General features: G+C 45.0%; 1 protein-coding gene across 3 annotated transcripts in view; it reads right to left on the bottom strand.

Annotated features, from left to right (window-relative positions):
- LOC113240765 (neuroligin-4, X-linked) overlaps nt 1–8,938 on the bottom strand; it is a 299,732-nt gene extending 290,794 nt beyond the window's left edge. Inside the window, exon 1 of one of the 3 annotated variants that reach the window (XM_057315707.1) lies at nt 8,554–8,938. The gene's annotated coding sequence lies outside the window, so the exon portion shown is untranslated. Of the gene's footprint in view, nt 1–7,658; nt 7,810–8,553 lie in introns of those variants that run through there. The other 2 variants (XM_044391884.3, XM_048213642.2) reach the window with 2 other exon arrangements.
- Between the last annotated feature and the right edge of the window lie 6,599 nt (nt 8,939–15,537).

Raw genomic sequence — 15,537 nt, 5'->3', positions numbered from 1 at the left:
CAGGAGTGTCTATCTACCTATATCTACAAATGTACTACCCATGTATGGTAATTTTTGATATAGGAATTCAATTTGTAGGCTATATATTTACATAAACTATAAAACACAATTGCGTATCTATTTATATCTAAATGCATTCATCGTTCGTCCAGATTTCTAAAAGCTAAAAAAAAGATATATAAAAGCTTTCCAATGAATTGTGAAATATTCCAAGTTTCGATGATGAGGTTTTCTTCATCCATTACATAAATTGTATGGAAATACAATTATATAAATGGATAACTTATAAGTACAGTTATGACTGTATATATATGTAATCCTATATACTAGTAATTGTATACATATTTCAGTGAAATTTGGCTAAATGATGCAAGGTTTCTAGATATGCTTTGTCAATAACATTATTTGATGCAAGAAACAGCTCATAGTTGGGGTTGAGTCAGTGAAGCATCTGCATTCAGCTCAGATCATGATCTCAGGGTTCTGGGATTGAGCCCCAGGTCGGGCTCCCTGCTCAGCAGGGAGTCTGCCTCTCCCTCTCCCTCTGCCTCTCCCCTAGGCCATGCTCTCTCTCACTCTCTCTCTCAAATAAATGAATAAAATCTTTAAAAAAACCACACAGTTCACAGTTATGTTGCAGTCGTAAGTGTCCTGAGGCCACTTGTGCCTACACGTCAGCATATCGATGTGCTGGGGACCTAAGGGGACCTAAGCGTGTCTGCAGTCTTGTAATGTGGAATCCGACTTCTAAAGACCCGGTGCAGGGTGGTGGAGTGCCGAGCCGGGAGAGCCAAGCGTCCTGCATGCGTTCACCTGTGCTGTGGCTGTCTGCTGGGATTTCTCAGGGCTTTGCCGGTAGGCGCCACATGAATGAACAGTGTGGAATGCAAAGGCAGGGGAGCTCTGCGGGAAGGGAGGGACCCAGGACCCTAAAGAGACTATTGTGAGCCTCTGGGTGTTTATTAAAGTAGACACGGGCTTTCTCTTCCGTGCTGAGACAATGCCACAACGTTTCAAGGGCCACAGCCCCCGTGGCACCAAAGGGAAAAAAGTCGTGGGTGTCCTACAAGGCACATAAAAGGGGGATGGGCTTAGCCTTTCCACACGGGGGCCCAGTTTGGTCCTTGGAGAAATCATGCATTTCTCCATCCCAGCATGCAAGAAGCTACGAGATCGAGGTCCGTGAAGGAGTGGTATCTCAGCGCACGGATCATAAAGACGACTTAGCCATTAATGTGGGTGACTGATAGCTTGTTAGAAAACAGGACTCCAACGAGAAGACAAAACTTCATGGAAACATGGATGCTTGCCCCTAAGTACGTAACGCTGCATTTATTCCGGCCCCACGATGAGTGAACACCCCCACCCGCAAACGAGGAGTACTCACAAGTGCTTTGTAGGTCATGCACATGACAAATATTTCAATGACTTACGAATGGTAAATGATGAAGAGAAGGCATGGAAAATGGGGAAAACGGGGCAAAATCACATCTTTCCTTCTAGTATATTTTGTGTGGATGCAACGTGTTGCCCTGGCTGAAGAAAAATTTTTTTTATGCAAGATAGAGCTCTTGGCAGGGTGCCTGGGTGGCTCGGTCGGTGAAGCGTCTGCCTTTGGCTCAGGTGATGATCCCAGGGTTGTGGGATCGAGTCCCGCATCGGGCTCCCTGCTCAGTGGGGAGTCTGCTTCTCCCTCTCCCTCTGCCTCTGGGTGCTCTCTCTCTCAAATAAATAAATAAATCTTAAAAAAGAAAAAAGAAAAAAGAAATAACTCTTGGTTTTATGCTTGTGCATGTGGCATCTGCGTGTGTATAAACACACACGTTTCAACTATTACCACATGCCTTTAGAGCGCAAGGGCACATCTGACTGACTTGGAAAAGCAGGTCACGATGAAGCATTTGTTTAAAAAATGTGTTTATTTTTATATTTTGCCCCCTAGTGCATTCACAGCTATCCCAAAACAGGAAGCATTTGCAAACACTGAAGGCACGTGATCTCGGGGGGTTCTGGTCTCCACACCCCACCCCGTCGTTTCTCAGAGCAACAACCGTCCAACCGTGCAGACCATCCACGTAACGCAACACACCTCCCTGTCCCAGCTCTGAACCAAGCCTTGGGGATGCTGAAACACGAAACAAGGAAAATGACACCGAGAGCAAGTCCCAGGAGAGCAACGGGAACAGAGCACGAGACCTTGGCCACACTTGGCGAAAATGAGCATCGGCCTACAGTGTTGTTTCCAATCAGTGCTGCTCAGGGTCATTAACCCTGGTTCCTTTTTAAAGGACCCAAAACCTGACCAAGAAATGCAACTTCAAACGAAGCAAGACGTTTTTTTTTATTGTCCGCAGAGAGCAGGCAAAGTTCACCCTTTAAAGAAGTACACTTTGCAAAATATGCATCCTTTGCGCCTCCTGGGGGGGAAAAAAGCACAACCAACCAGACACAAAAAAAGGAAATGGAGCCTAGAGGAGGAGCTGACTGATGCCTGCATGTATGTAACAGTCAAATTCCAAGACTCATGGACTGGAAAGGTGGTTGCCAGGGGTTGGGTAAAGCGAGAAATGGGCATCAGGACTCCATGGGCATAACCTTTCAGTTAATCCAGATGAGTAAATTCTAGAGATGGGCACAACCCTGTATCAAGCTGTAGCCATACTGTGTTGTGCGTGGAAAAGTTTGCTAAGAGGGCAGATCTCAGCTTCCATGTTCTTACCCCAATAAAATAAAATTTAAAAATGCACCTGGAATGATAACTTCAAGATCCATGGTCTCATCATCCCATGAGGAATTAGCCTCTTGAGACCAGAACGCTCAGCAACGTTAACAGGCAGAACCAAGAAGGTCCCATTGTAATCCCAAAATAGCACTCAGTTACTGGAGCAAATCCCTATTTATAGAACATACATTTTAAATAAAGCCACCCAAACAAAAGTCTGGATTCTTTCCACACATTTCCAAACAGCTGTGAAAGCACATGCCATTTCATTAACACTACCCTGAATAAAGACCTGTCTCCTGGAGATTTATTCCAATGAGGTTTCAGGCTTTCTGCTTCCTCGTTTCCTCCCTAAATTATACAAAGATTACTCTTTTTCCTCCCTGGCATCAGTTCAATAGAACCTCATTTTACTGCATAGTTTATGTTCCTTGGGGTTTGGTTTGTTTTCTTTCAGGTACCACTTCTGGGAGGGAGGGAGGGGGTTTGGGTGAGATGAGAGGATCATTCTGGAAACTGGGCAATTTGCGCAGGCAGGTAGAGCTCAGGTACGCACACACCTGCAACAGGTGACCTCAACACTCAACGTCTGGAGTTGGAAGGGAAAGCTAGCTGGACTGATGAGGCCCTGCTACCAACCTTCCCCTGCTGTGATTTTATGAGCCTTTTAGTCATCTTTGTTCAGCTATAACCGCGGCAGAGAGAAAAGCTGCACATACATGTTTGTGGAAAGGCCATCAACAGCAAAACGGCAAACTTCTAGGCGGCCCCACTTAATTTCTACCCCCTGCTCATTTCTGCTCCTCTGTCCTCCCCAAGAAAAAGGAGGGTTTCCCATCCTGCCATTCACGAAGCAAAGAACAGTGGAGGCTTTGAAAGGCCCCATGTAGGTTGTTTAGAGAAAAATGACAAAACTGGAAAATATTCATGGAGCGAATGGCCCATGAATGAGCGCACAAGAGACGACCTAATTGCCTACAGAGATTTGGCCTTCACCTCGGAGAGTCTCACTTTCTCCCCCTGACCAGGCGAACACTGTCTATGGGATGGGAAACTGGTAGCTGACAAGTTTAAGAAATCAGCTGTTAGGACACAGAAGGCACAGTCTGTCTTCACATCATTATTATTATTATTTAACATAATTAAGTAGAACATGAGGTCTCTCTTCAAAGGATACACTATCCAGAAAAAAAAAATTGAGTAACTGATTTAAACTAACCCTTGAGCCTATTTTTCTCATTTGGGAATATAACATGTATTGTTAAGGCAGAAAACATTATAGAAAGAACACAGACCGGTTTAGATACCAAAAAAAAAAAAAAAAAGTGTTCCTTCCCTTGAAATCAGAATAATTGAAATCAGCTCTCCCCCTGTTCGGAATTTAAGTATATTTTAACCAGAGGAGCCTATCTGCAGAGTGAGGGTTTATCAACTTAAGACATGTTTATCTTGAAACTTCATTTGAATAAAAGAAATCCCATCAACAAGTTGCATTACTGACCAGCCTCACCCACAGACTCGATGTTGAAAATATGGAGCGCCAATTAAAATGAGAGAATCTTAAACAGAGGCCGGATCCCACGCACTTGAATGTTTACTTTTGTGAAAACCATCTCCAAGCTTTTTTTTTTTTTTTTTTGTGGTCTGGGTTATAAGAGCGACTATATTCTAAAGAGTTCTGAAAAAGACCCTTGCACATTCTGAAAGCAACGTAACACGCTTAGTCAGTAAGCACGCTTTCTTTGTGCAAAAGACCAGAAGCTTTCCACAAATTACTACAAAGAAAACCAAATGAAAAGGCCAAGTTCAGAAATAAAGAGAACCCCCCCCCCCGTATACTTATCATTAGTCTACACATTCCACGCCAAAAAAAAAAAAAAAAAAAGAACTTTCGACAATCCTCAAGTTCATTCACTTGCAAATTTAGTAACAGCTTTGTACCTGTCCTATGCCCCTCCTGTGGCAATCAGTTATGTATCGAATATCTTTTCTATTCTTACATTTGGGTAAAAATTAGCTGGACGGCTGGATTTAAGGCCAAACGTACATTCAGCATTATTTGTTTAAGGGAAAAAAAAAATACAAAGGAAAGCAACAATTCCTTTACCCAAGAAAAATATGTCAAAACACCTTAAAGACAGCATCAAAGCACAGCTATTATTATGAAAATACAATTATCATTCAATTCCTGCTCCAAACCATTCTGGTTTCCCAAAGAACAATCCTCTCCTTTGAATTCAGTTATTTAAAACTGATGAAGTAATTTTCCACTTGCTACAACTGGTCCTGATCATTTTCTTACACGTCAAGGATGATACTCTTGAAAACTGCCCTATCTACAAATTTTTGCCATGCATATAAGCCCTTTATATATACAATACATATATATATTGCATTTCCTTGGATAACACAATTCTCGAAGTCTAATCTGAAAAAAACATATATTGTTGCAGAGCTATCCGTGAAATTCTTAAGTTTTCAACATGGGGACAAATACAAATACAAAAATCCAGATTTTTTTTTTTTTTGGTGGAAATAAGGGATGGATGAAACTATGTGCCATTAACCGTCTCTCTTGTGCTCCATCCACACACGCAAATCTATCCCGAGATTTTCACGATTGCTGTCAACCTCTTTCCACAGACAACTCAAGGCACCAAATACTTCTCCACTCTCCGCCCCACCTCCCCACCGCCCCCACAAAAGTGCAGATTTCTGCGCCCGGTGCTCGTTTCCCTGCGCTCTGCCACCCTCTAGGAAACCGGTAAGCATCTCCCTTCCAGCCATGGAGCTCTCTGTTCGCGGCTGATGTTGCTTTGTTCTGATGGAAAGTCACATCTTTCTCTCTGCTGGTCATGTCATTTCTGGCTGAAGAAGGTACCTACCAACGACGCTCTTCTGCTGGGCCCTTGCGTGTTGCCTGCGGAACGCCCACACAGCCTGGAAATTCTGCATCAGGATAACTAGGTCTCCCTAAACTTTTTCTTGCCTTTTCCTCTTTTTTTCCCCTTTTTGTCCTTTTTTTCTTTTTTCTTTCTTTTTCTTTTTTTTTTTTTTCCCCCCGATTCTCTGCGTCCCTCAAATCATGCTAAGTGCTGACTCTGGGCAGGGACCTCGCTCGCCCCACCTCTCCCTAGAAGACGGTTAATGCAACGCGCCCTTGATGTGGAAGAAGCCCTGCCAGCGGTAGATCCCTTCAAAAAGCATAGGATATGAGTACATAAAACCGATCCCCCCCCAACTGACCAAATAGGAGGAAAAAAAAATCAAATGAAAAGAAGAATCCATACTACCACCTTGTGGATTCTGCTCGCAAGAACAGCACCTGCTAGGTTCAATAACCCCCCACCCAGCAGCCCTCACCCCAAATTTCTTAAGTTGGGTCCAAAACACAGATTGGGATTCGCGGTGCTCGCTCGCCCCAGACTCGCCGGCGCGCTCGGGTGAATGCATTCCGCGCTCACCCGGCGCCTGGCCCGAGCTGCAGCCGGGACACAGCGCGGGGGCTGGCCCCCCAGCCACCCCCGGAGCCCCCCGCCAACGCTGCGTCCTGCGCCCCTTCCCCCGCCTGCCCCGAAAGAGCAGCCCCGTGGCTCCGAAAATAAATAGAGGCCCACACCTGCCGGTCGGTTCAGGAGAAGGAGTCGGAGAAAAGACAACCCGCAGCCAAAAAAAAAAAAAAAAAAAAATGAAAGGGAGCAAGCCGCCGGGCCAGGGGCGGGAGGGATGCAGAGGACGTCCTCCCCGCGCCCCTCGGCCTCCGAGCGGGACGCGCGCTCCCAGGTGGTCCCGCGGGCCCGGGGGTGAGGGGTTTCCGAGCGCCCCCGCCCCCGCCCCGGGAAGAAAGGGCGCTGTGTCTGCCCGCCAGCAGGCGCCGGAATGGTGCTCCGGGCCCAGGGCTGCGCGCTGCACGGGGCCCCGATCCGGGCGCGCAGACCCCGGCGCCGGCCCGGGAGACCCGCGCCAGGACTCCGAGCCTGCGCGCCGTCCCCGAGCCGAGGGAGCCGGGGAAGGGTGGGGGGCGCGGGCAGGGAGACGGGGGGCGTCCGGCAGGCAGGCAGACAGGCGAGTGCGCCCGGGGAGGCGGCGGGCGTCCGGGAGAGCGGGCGGGGGAGGGGACAGCCGAGGGGTCGGCCGCGCGGGCGGGGAGCTCGGCCCCTGCGCCCACTACCGCCAGCCCCCTATGACCTCGCAGGGTCTGCAGCCGAGCAACACTCCCCCCCACCCTGCACCCCCGCCCGCACGTCCGCAGGTCCGGCCACGCGGGTGCGGGCGCAGGCTAAGGGGCGCCGCCGCGGCCTGGGGGAGGGGGCGGGACTCAAGTTCAAGGGCTGGCTGCGGGGTCTCACAGCCCCTCGCCCACTCCCCATTGTGCCCCCGCCTCCGACTGGGGCAGCCGGGGGCCGGATCTTGGCGATCAGCTCTGCCCACTGGAGTGGGAGGGGGGCCAGGCCGAGCCGCGCGGGATTGGGGGTGGGGGTGGGAGAAATCGGCCGCGAAAGCGGGGGGGTGGGGGGGGCAGGAGGGAATTTGCAGCGCGGGACGGCGGAGAGCTTTGGGATGGGGGTTTCTGCTAGGTTGCCTGAGGCCATAGGGGTGGTCCACATATCGGAATCGAGTCCCCCCCCCCCCCCCACCACAGACCAGGGTACCGGCCGGCCGTGCGTCCCGCGGGCTCTGCTCCCGGAAACCGGGTTCTCTATGGGCAGCGACTTGGGGTCTGCATCCCCCTGAGACCTGGGCTGGGGCGCCCGGCGCCTGTCCCCGCAGCTACCAACTTTTGTGGTCCTGCAGACAAGCCGGCAGCGAGGGGATGGTGCTCGGCAGCCAGCTGCGTGTCCCCGGAAAGGTCCAGGCCAGACCCAAAGGCTCCCGAAGCAGCAAAACACCACCCCCCCCCCTTTCCGCCGCTTGCCTCCCCCCTACCCACACGCACGGGAAAAGAGGGGCATGGAGCCCGCTCCCCAGCTTTGCAGAAACAGCTCGAAGCTACCGTCATTTGGTCTCCACCCGGGGTCTCCGGCGCGCCCGGGTCGCTCCCCAGCAAAGCCCAGCCAGGTCCTAATCAATCACGTGCGTTATTTCGTGCATCACATCAGCCGTCATCTACGAGGCCGGCAGAGGATGGAGGAAAAAAAAATCGCTTAATGCAACCCCAGCCAAGCCTGTTTTCCTTTTTTCTCTCTGGTTAACCCAAAAAAAGCACCCCAGGAGGTGGTAGCTGACAGTTTCCTTAAAGAAGAAGGAGGGGGGGAAAAAAAAAAAGAAAAGAAAAAAGAAAAAAAAAAAAGCCAAAAAGCCCGTGGTTGCTCACAGTCTCCAGAAGTAGTCAGGTCTTCATCTCCAGTCCCGGTTTGCAGAGAACTGGCGCTTTGCTCCTGGTCTCTCTGTACTGCAGATAAAATTTTTTCCTCCTCTCCCCGCCACACTCTTCTGTTTATTTGTATGTAAGACAGTGCTACTTTGTAAACACATCACACACGGCCCCAGAGCCGTTCAAATAGCTGATTGCAGCAAAATGCTTCCAAACCACGGTGGTCCCGATTTTTTTTTTTAAGTCAAAAGGGGAAAAAAATGAAATGTTTCTGTGGAGCTGTGCATGAAACCACACATATATGTCCACACTCCCACCCACACCTAAGAAATGGAGCGGCAGATGGGAGAAAGTCTTGTCCGAATTTCCAAAATAAAATGAAAGAAAAATGCCAGATGAAGTGAAGCTCGGGCGCCTTTGGGGAGGGTTTTGCTGGGGAGCACACACAAGTCCAAACCTCTAAAAGGCTTTAAAAATAAATCAATAACCCACAGACACATCTTAAAACGGCACCTACCTTAGTTGTGGAAAAGCTGCATTGGCTGTTAACTGCTCTTTTTAACACATCCAGATTTTTCTAGGGAAGCCTGGCTCAGGGTAGGATTCAGGAAGGCTGTGTTTCGTCCACGAGCCTCTGCTTTCTCGAATTCCCAACTAGGATCTGCTCCTCCAAAGGAATGTGGGGACCACCGACGCGGCCGTTTGGAGGAAATTCGTGGTTTCGGCCCTAAAGAGTCAGAGTCAGGAAGAAAGAGCAACCCAGTCGGAGCAGGAAAGGCAGAGCGAGGTCTGAATAAGAGCTCTGTGCTGAGAGACAGAGACGGGTCTGCAAGGAAAAGGGGAGATTGAAGAGAGAGCTCCTGATGTCTCCCTGATCCCCGTCTGCTATTGGACCAAACTGAATGAAATTTACAAAGCCAGCAGCCAATAGATCTCCGCACTGGGTCCCATCACTACAGAAACCACATCCACAGCTACGAGCGAATGCAAAGAGCAGCTAATCCCACTGCAAACCAGCTGTAACAGAGATCCCCGGGGCCAGGGTGGCGAAACAGGTGAGCGCGTCACACTGGGCCACCATGCCACCGGGGCGCGCACAGCAAAGCAGCTATCTGGCTGCTCTGCTCTCCTGCACCCCAAACACACTACAGTATTTGCAAACAGCTTTAACTCTTGGAGGGTTTGCATTCCAAGAGCGCCAGCAGAAAGGAGCTATCCCCTGTGGTCAGGCTGACAACTGTGTTACTGTTCGGGGTGGTGGTGTGCTTATATTGGAAAGCAACAGTATCTTTTATTTTTATTTTTTTGGCACCAAATCACAATGGAAGGTCTGTAAAGGACAGAGTCTCCCTGATGCCCAGGTGATGGGTTGATGCATTTCGTTTGTTTCTTTTCTGATACAGTGATGTTTTTGACGAGTACAATCCTGGAGATGTTGGTAGGATTTGGCCAGTTATTTTTAAATAACTCATCTTCGCTTCCAGGGTCCAGGAGTTTATCTTTCCCTGGCCAGCTTCAAGTGTGGTGATAGGACCTGGGATTTATCATTGCTTAGAGGAGTTGGCTCTGCATGGGCAATGTCTGAGGTCCCTAACTGATCAATCAGGGGACGCTGTATAGTGTGGTGGCCATATGAACAGAGATTCTAAAACTACGTTGCTTGGGCTCAAGTTGCGTATGACCTTAGCTGCAGATTTAAATGTTCTGTCTGTCTCTGCATCCGTAAAATGGAGAAGATAGAAGTAATGACTTCCTCGTATCATTGCAACATGAGCTAACACAAGGACTCAACATGCAAGAAGGTCTAAATTCATGCTTGCTTTTCTTAAAATTATTTCACAGACCTAAGAATTTATTTATTGTAGGAAAAAGATAATGTCTCCGACCACCATTGCTTCTGCACTTAGACGGCAGACCTAGGCATCCAACCTGCAGTCCGTGTTTGCTGTGTTGGTATAATTCGGGATTCCTCACACGTTTTGACAGAAGAGCTCATGGGGGGTGTGGCCAATAAAGGGGAAAGTGATGGACACTGAGTCAGGGGATCTACTTTCATATCAACTGTCTATCCTTGCTAGCTTTGTCTTCTTAGAAAGTCTGTCATATTCTATGAATCTAAGAGATTGCATCTGTTAAACAGTGATTTAAAATAGTTCTTTCGTGGGTTTTGGGGGATGATTAAATGAGATACTATGTATGAAAACACCTTTCACCAAAAAGATATATACAAATACAGGCCTGCATATATAGATATATAGATATAGATAGGTATGTCTCCACTAATAGAAGAAACGTGTATGTTTTATACAAATATATTTTTCTTCTATTATTGAATACACATGTAAGATCTAGTAACATAACAGTATTGCTAATAAATACAGTCTCTCCCCCAAATCAGTGACCTATGTAGATATCAGTACAAAAATAGAGATGTAGACCTATGTATTTCCCAAAGTAGAGCTTAGAAAAGAGCCTCCATTTGAACGTGATACTTTATAGGAGGCTAGAAAGTCATTGGCTTTGCCAAGAATGTATCCGTTAATTGGCTGATTTATAAATGCAAGTATTTGTTGAGCGAGGGCATAATCCTAAGCACCGAAAATGCATTTGTGAGCAAGTCACACCCATTTATTTTTGAAGAAGCTTACGGTCTGGTGGGCAAGGCAGCCAATAGTGTAAGAAAAGGAAACGATTACAAGGCATGGAAAAAGTCCTCTGATGCATGAATTCATAGGGATCCATGCAGGTGGAAAGGCTGAAGGAAGGGTCTTTCTTTGAAAGAGAAGTAAATAGTCATTCATCAGGTGCAGAGTTGAGGGGAAAAGCTACGAAACACCGTGGATAATGCACAGCATTGATGACCTGCAGGTGGGGATTGGAAGCAGAGAGGGTGTGAGCAGGGCACGGAGTGCACAGACAAGGGAGGTAAGACAAGAGGGTGAAGAAGTGTTCTGAGACGTATTTATGGAGGATGTCGAATGCCGTGCTGAACAGGTGGAATTTATTCCGTTGGCAGTAGGGCACCGATAACATAGTGCAAGCCATGGTAGGGGAGAAAGAGTAAGATTTACGTTTTAGGACAATCACAATGGAGAATGAGTTGGAGGAAACAAAACTCTGAAAACAAAGGAGATGTTTTTTGAGTCTCTTGGAAGGGTGGATGTCCTAGAGAAAGGATGTCCTGATTAATGGATAAAGAGAGAGAGGAGTGAGGAAGGGAAAGAAGAAAAGGAAAACAGGAATTGATATGGGCGTAGGAGAGGTCATGTCTAAATATATTAAGGCAGCATAAGAAAAAGTGAACTTGGGGAGGAAGAGCTTGGATCCATGGGTAAGATCTCAATGTCTGTCTTAGTGTGGGGGTGGGATGGTTGAGTAGCAGACCTGTTTTCTGAGATCTGTTATCTGGTCTAAATCATCTTATCAAGCTTTAACAAAATACTTAAAAAAAAAAAAAGGCTCAGGTCCCTGAAAAAAAATACTTAAGCAGACTGAGTAATTATTTTAAGAAAAAGTGAATGGATAATTGTATGAGTTTATCAGTTTCCCTAATCCTAATCACATGAAACCAGGGTCCAAAGAGGAAGGTCCAAACACACAGGTTCTTAACCTGTTTGTTGGGAGAACAGATTGTAATGCGGTGAATGGAGCTGGAAAGATTTAAACCCACAATTCTTGGGGTGCCTGGGTGGCTCAGTTGGTTAAACGACTGCCTTCAGCTCAGGTCATGATCCTGGAGTTCCAGGATCAAGTCCCGTTCGGGCTCCCTGTTCAGCAGGGAGTCTGCTTCTCCCTCTGACCCTCCCCCCTCTTGTGCTCGCTCTCTCTCATTCTCTCTCTCAAATAAATAAATAAAATCTTTTAAAAACATCCACAATTCTTGGAGAGATGGGGTATAGTTCTTTGCGCTCCCATCTGAAATCTAATTATGCAGTATGGCGAGATGGACAAGCAGGTCATGGAAAGAAATAAAACAATAGCCTACAAAGCAGGACCATTGACATGAACTGAGCCTGGAACAGAGAAATGGAAGGAACCTGACAAATAACGTCTACTGTACCACTGCTCTTCTTGATGATTCCGTCTTGTTGTCTCCATCAACCGCATTCTGGGATAACGGGCATGCTCCTGTGGGGTTGGCGCGATTAACCCTAAATGCGGTCTTGGCTAAAGCAGGAAGGCCCCTGCAATACTATCTCATGACTCAGCCAATACAAGGAGTAAAACAAAACAGAAATATGACCAAGTAGGACAATAATTATGAACGTAATGGTAAAAGTACTATTTGATTAACTGCCACACAGTATCGGAGCTATAAATATGTATAATATTCAAGATGCTGAAAATTTAAGAGGGTGTTAAATCAGCAGAATCCAAGATAATATATGGTATATGCCATCTTCGAAGCATATGAGAAACATAGCATGCTTCCTGAAGGGAAGATGAGAAAATGTTTCATATATAAGTAAGGTTTTTATGGGGCATTGGAGAGCAGAGGTGGGAAATCCTTCCCAGTGAACAAAGTCTGGGGGAGAGAAATGGACACAGAGTAGACGGAGGTTCTGAAAGTTCAAGGTGCCTAAGTACCACCTTGTTAGCTTGTTCCATGCTCTTGGGACTCAACACGGAGGATCCAGATTTAGTGGGTCTTGAGTTAGCTCTAGGGACCTGCGTTTTCAGGGACACTTTGCTAAGTGACTCTTTTGTAAGAAGCCCTTAAATTAAGCCATGAACATACGAATGGTGGTGAGTTAATGGTAAGTTCATAGTCCTCATGAAGAAGGATAATGAGACATTGGTCAGACCAAGTCATGGAGGGTCATGGATATCCATTGACTGGAATCATGGCTGAGTTTAGCACACAAGAGGCACAGATTTGCTTTCAGGGGGTTCACCCTGAAGCATTTTAGGGTATGGCTTCATGTTAGGGATGGCTGACAGGAGGAACATTCTAGAACAGGAGAGCACAGTAATATTTTAGGGCATTCATAAACTAAGGTGGTAATGGTGAAAGTTAAAACCAAGAGGTGGGTGGAATAATCATTAGAAGACTTGAAATCTTAGAAATTGGTTAACAGTGGGCTGGGACCTTAGAACAAGAAAAGTCTAGAAGATGGCTTTGATGTTGCAAGACGGAAAGGCTAAGATAAATATTAACATGCAAAACCAAAAGAAGTTGAGTGGGAGGAAAACTGAAGACTTTGACTTGAGATGCTGACAGATCCTGTCAATGTGATTGGCATACAGACTTTGGACGACTGAGATCTGACAGGAATAGGAAGCTTAGAGTAGGGTCAATAATCTGACGGCAAGCTCCATGCATGGCACACTTGAGATTTTGGTGTAAAAGAGAGAAAGTGTTAGCTTAAACGGAGAGACAGGTCTTTGGAGGAACCGACTTTGCAGTAGGCATCCAAATGGCAGCCTGAATATGAACAGCAGGTTGGGCCCACCTGCACAAGAGTGCTGGCAAGGCAAGGTGTGGTATGGAATTCAAGGGAGGAGCTTCAACTCGCAAAGGAGTGGGCAGGAGCCAACTGTGTGCAGAGCTGCAGAATATGCAGAGATCATAGCGGGGAGGATGGGAAAGCACCTTGGCATTTGGGAATCAACAGATTATTGACGGGCTCTTGCAGAATGTTGTAGGCAGGTTCATGAGTGTGACCCTGACAAGGACATTGAAACCATGATTATGGTCTTACAATGAAGGGTGGGGGGGAAAGGATATGACAGATTCAGAGATGGGGGGATTGAGGTGGGGTCCTTTTTAAGTAGTTTGCTGATTGCTACTCTTGAATCTGAGAATTGTTGCTTATTCCAAGAACTCTTTAAAATACCAAGGGTGGAAAAATAAGACATGGTCTTTGCCCATAAGTAGCTAATTAGGACATATTTTTAATCAATGGCCTTTCTTATCAATACAACTATCCCACTTTATTTTAATGTATCTACTTATTTATTGTATTTTTTTGCATTCAGTTACCATTGCATGCATAGCCTTGGAAAAAATTCTCTGCAACATTATGATGGTAAATGCATTGGGTGGTCACAGTTATATGAGACCATGTCAGAGCATGAATTTTAATAAATTTGAGAAAGGAAAGAATATGAAATAACTTTCATATGATAGATAGATGATAGATATACAATAGATGGATAGAGATTCAGACATATATAACATATAATAAATATAACTGGATTTCATTATGTACATAATTTATAAAATTTTTAAGTAGTAGTATTCCCAAATTGGATTTAATGACTAGATTATAATATGATTAACAACATAGACTGAATAAAAGAAAGTGCTGGAAACCTTAAAAACATTTAGTCTCTTAGTGTTTTACAAATTCTTATTGTATTCTCCAAAGTTGCTAAATAAACCTTGTCCTTTCAATGATACAAAGTAAACTTCAGACCCATCTATGTTAAGTTATAATGAATTTCAAATTTATGTCCATCACTTAAGAGAGATGTAAGTAAGGTACTTTTCTTCCATGTTAAAATAGTTATAGACACCTATTTGGAAGAGACAAAAGCGATTGTCTTATCTATCCCCATCGGTTTTGTAGGTAAAGTGTTCTGTAAGACTTAGAAAGCTATGAGGAAACATATTAATGTTTATATTTTCCAATAGAAGGCCGGGCATGCCCCAATGCAATGTTTGCATCTGAGAAATGGGAATAATTGAATCTTCATGGATGAGGGTCCACTTCCAGTCTTTCCTAAGCTTTTGTCCTTCTGTTATTTTAAAACCCATAAAACACCATTAATTATGTAACATGCATCCACTATACAGAGATATGCTCTGTGCTGACTTTCCACCTGATTATTTTAAATTCTTTCCCTGGTTATTATTTCATCACTGGGCATGATTATCCTAAATGACTTTTAAATGGCCCTGATTTTTAGAAAGTATTCCAGCTCCTGAATTTCACGGTATTCACTATGGATGAGAAAGCCATTAACTATTGCTTTTGTACGAACACCAAGAATACTAAATCCCAAATAGCTAGAGTTCATTTTTAAGTGACATTTGCAGCAACTTTCTCAGTGTTATTGCCTAAGACTTTTTATGAAAATCTTTCACAATGTCTGTGTCCCTTTGACAAGAACACTCACCACACTTGAAAATTATGAAAAATCGAAATAAAACTTCCTCTAAGTTACATGGAATTATATATACAAATATATATACACACATATATATCTCATATATAAAATGTATATATATTTATATATAAAATGGAGATGGGTAACATATATAGGGTTATATGAATATACATATATTTATAATTTATATCATTTATATATAATATGTATAGCTTTAATAATATATATAAGGTTAAATATAATATAGGGTTAGATATAATATATATACAGGGTTACAAACAATATATTATATATAACCCCTCTATTTTATATATAAATATATATAAATATATATACATATATATACAATATATTATCATCATACATATATAATATTGTATGTATATTT

This window comes from Ursus arctos, chromosome Y (genome assembly GCF_023065955.2).
Source record: "Ursus arctos isolate Adak ecotype North America chromosome Y, UrsArc2.0, whole genome shotgun sequence".
Taxonomy (NCBI): Eukaryota; Metazoa; Chordata; class Mammalia; order Carnivora; family Ursidae; genus Ursus; species Ursus arctos.
The sequence above is the reverse complement of the archived record's forward strand: the minus strand, read 5'-3'. Positions and strand labels throughout refer to the sequence as shown.